The sequence below is a fragment of the Misgurnus anguillicaudatus genome, chromosome 21 (genome assembly GCF_027580225.2).
Source record: "Misgurnus anguillicaudatus chromosome 21, ASM2758022v2, whole genome shotgun sequence".
Classification (NCBI taxonomy): Eukaryota; Metazoa; Chordata; class Actinopteri; order Cypriniformes; family Cobitidae; genus Misgurnus; species Misgurnus anguillicaudatus.
The window spans coordinates 45134737-45138797 of record NC_073357.2 but is presented as its reverse complement, the minus strand read 5'-3'; positions in this window follow the sequence as shown (position 1 = coordinate 45138797).

The window sequence follows — 4061 nt, the reverse complement described above, 5'->3', positions numbered from 1 at the left end:
AAAAATGTTTTATGGTCTAAAACGCGTGAATGGCTTAGAGCACCTTTAATCGTCATAATCGTCACAATTTATTAGACAATTAACGTCAGCCAAATTTCATAACCGTGACAGCCCTAATAGATATAGAAACTAGATGTGGCCTTGGGGTTCTAAGCGTGCATCAAAACCGCCGCCATCTTAGAACAGGGGTCTGGTCATTGGAAGTAGCTAGGTAACACGGCTATCTCCGCCTGTACTTCGAATTCATGGACGATGCCAGACTTTTGTGCTGCGTATGGATGTTAGGGCTACTAGCACTATGCATTATAGTTAGAAAAAGTAGATTTTCAAAATATCAAAACTTAAATTTTTTTATGAACTCAATGCTAAATGTTAAAACAAACCAAAAGAAAACCAAGAAATCATGACGATTTATGGTGATTTTATTTCCATTACACCATTGCCTTCAATGACGCTGATGCGGGGTTCCTCTGTTTCAAGATGGCAGCTCTGTTTGACGCATTCGGTCCAATGAACTGACGTAGCCAAGGTGACATCTAGTGTACATATCTATGACTTTCAATGGCAGGGGACTATTTTTGCGCAGTGCGTAATATCACTACGCCTGCTGCAGCCATGTTACATCAGCAAAGTCCTTGATTATTACGCCAGAATGAGAGTATAGTTCCTAACCATATCTGCCTAGAAAATCGCAACTTTTAATTTTCGTCGGTCTTAATACACGATGTAACTACAGAAGAGTCAAGTTTAAAATAGGAAAATTATTGAAACTCTTTGGTTATTTTTAAGCACGATGCTAATGGTCTAATCCAATGGATTGTGCTAAGCTATGCCAGACCCGGAGATCAGCTGAATGGATTCCAAAACGGTAAGAATCAACCATTTAAGTTAGACTTGGGAGCTGGAAAAAGAGCATATTTTCAAAAAAGTGGAATGTCCCTTAAATTCACATGGCAAATATGGAAAGTAGAATTTTTCCTTGACTTATTTTACATTATATACTGTAGGCTACACGGTAAAATATGGCGAGTTGACCTTAAACCTTTCTTTCTTCTGTCAAAAAATGAGAGCTAAGCAGCATAACTACTATAAACTTTTTGCTTTATTATAGGCTGTCTTGTTTAATAAAGTTTCTAGCAAAACAACAGTTAAATGTTGCGTAAGGGGTCTTAGTTTACATAGTGTATTTAAAATAATACCTTTCATCGCATCATCACAGCATTTACACATCTAAAATATGTTGCCTTTGTATTGCTCACTTTCCAGTCTCTCCATTGTAATGCCAAAACATGTTTTTGCATGCCATAGCTGCGACAAGCAGAGAGCCTTGTATTGCAATGACTTTGTTTTTGTAATATTCACTACAACTTGTAGTCAAATTTGTCACTTATTGTGTATTGTATAGAGCGTGGAGGTCCAGCTTGTTTCAATTAGCTATTGCAGCGGGCTGTTTCTGATTAAATTCTGGCAAAGCCAAGGTGATTCCTTCCTTAATGAAAAGCACTAGGGAGGCCAAACGCAAAAGCCTGGTTATCAAAGAATAATAGCTTGCCTTGAAAAAGTCTCTTGCTCTCATCGCACTTCCCAAAGAGTTTCCCTCCATGTGGCCCATATAACAAATGTGCCAAGTCTGTGCATGTCAAATGGATGAAGGGGTTGCTTGGGGTTCAAATGAGGCTGCGTTCTCTGTTTACCTCAATGAGGTTACATAGTTACCAAATACTGGACCGCTTCGACTGATTAAGTTGTTTTCTAACTTGTAATTTATGGATCAACTCTATAAAAGTGAAAGTAAGTAGCTCTTTACCCTGACTGTACAATTACACATACCATTAACACTTAATCCTCTTAATTGACACACTATAGCTTTAATTGTACTGTAACTGTTATCACCGCTATGTGGTTTCATCCTTAATACTTAAGCTTGCCTTGTCTCAAGTTTCATCCACACTGCTTACACAGTCACTGAATCTTCATTTTTAGCCTTTTTGCATCATTACCATCTGTAATTTCCACAAATAATGGTCTTCTGAGATGAAAGCTTCACTTTGCTATGTCAGCTTCAACCATGATCACAAATGTAAACTTTTAGGTGCACTTCATTAGATGCAGGCCTTAAAAAACACGGTGTCGGTGCAATGCAGTGACCACAGTTTGTTTTTCTTCATGCCGTGCAATGAAGGCAGGATGTGCAGGTGGTTCGCGTGCAGTCAGTGAGACCTCACCCTACAGATGAGCGAGGAAACAATGGACTGCAAAGAAACAGGATGGTGCCCTGTGCCAGTGCCAGGCCCACGCGCGACCCTCACCTGCTTAACCGGTCTGACAGGACTACAGTCAGAAAGGTCACAAGGTTGAGGGGAGGTACGACAGTCCTTACAGATCACAGGAAGAGAGAGAGGGGCAGACGGGAAGTTAAACAGCTGGAGAATATTTATAAAAAAGATGATTCAGCGGTAAAAGAGGAAAAAGCATGAATTATCTTTCAATTAAGGCGTTTTGGGGAGTGCCTATCATCACACATATTCAGGATGTATTATTTCCTTGTGTTATTTTTAACTGTTTTTCATGCACCTTATCCAATTTCACAGTTCGTTCACTCACAAGTGAGTGGTAGACTTTTGGTCATAAAAACATGTCTAGTGTGAAACCACATAGGCAGCTACCCACAAATGTATGAGCAAAACTTTATGAGATTCCTTGTCTGTCCTATTTTAAATAAAACCTCAAAACACAACAAACACGACAGAAAGGGTTTTCATGCAAATAGCACAAACCCATTTACTGTGCTGTAATCAAAAAGTAATTCGCTGTCCATATGCTTATTTTGCATGCAAAATGATTTGAAGTTACTAAAAGTCTCCTTTTCTCCAGGTTATGGTTATTCTAGAGAAACTGGTCAACTAAAAACCTAAAATTTGTTTAAAGGAGATTTGAGGGGACACCTGCATCCAATGCTGGGTAGCCTCAACATAAGCACAACATATGCTGGTTGTGTCAACAGGGACAGTATTGTTGAAAGCTTAAAATGCACCGTAAGAATGACTGCCAATGAGCTGGCAAAGGCTTGCACTCTATGATCTTCTCCAGGAATGTGTGCAAAATGAATTGTGTTGTGGAAAAAAACGAAAGGCTAATGAGGATTTGGTGTGTGGTATTTAGAAGGTCAAGGGGCCTGTTAGGGGTAAGTAACATGGCTTTGACTCATTAGGACAAAAGTAGTATTTTACTTTCTGGCTCTAAACAAATCAATGTTTTAATCACGTTTTTAATTTTATAATGAATAATCTGTTCAATTAACTTGAAACACTGTTTTACAAATATTTAAATTTTTACTCCCTGAAAGTTTGAAAGAGTACCCTTATATTGAGTTTGATTAAACTGAATGAGACATTTGAATAAATTAAACAAGAAATATATACTTCTTTAGTACGTTCATGCAAAATAATGTTTTTTTAGATTCGTTTAAACCAGCAGTTGGGTTTGTGTAAAAGAGTGCAACGGGATGCTCTACTGAATAATGCACAAATGGTTTTAACCAATGCTGTGTTGTTTTAACCCTTTGTTGGGTCAAATATAAACATTTAATTTACGTCTGGGTAGGTCTGGGTTTGTCCCCTTTTGACCCAATGCTGAAAAAGTTGAAAATAACTCATCATTATTGAGAATGTATACTGTGTATGGTATTGTGCTATTCTATAGGGCTGCGCGGGGCAAAAACTAACGCGGGGTTAGTTGTAACACGGACTGTTTACATTGTTGCACAAGGTTGAGCATTTTGTTTTTCCGGTATTTTTTTCACAATGCCAAAAGACGATCTGTGATTGGTGGCATGTAAGAAGATTTTTTCATCATATGTTTTTTTCGGTTTCTAAGTTGGGTGTGTAAGATACCAAATCCAATGCTATGTCATATTAATCAGTGTCTTGTTGACTAAAACATAGCATCGTTTTGAAATATGTCTGCAGCTCTTAGCAACTTTTTTGGTGGGCTTGAAAATATTTTGACCCAGCGGGGTTAATTGTAACGCTGTGTTACAACTAACCCCTCAGCACTTACGA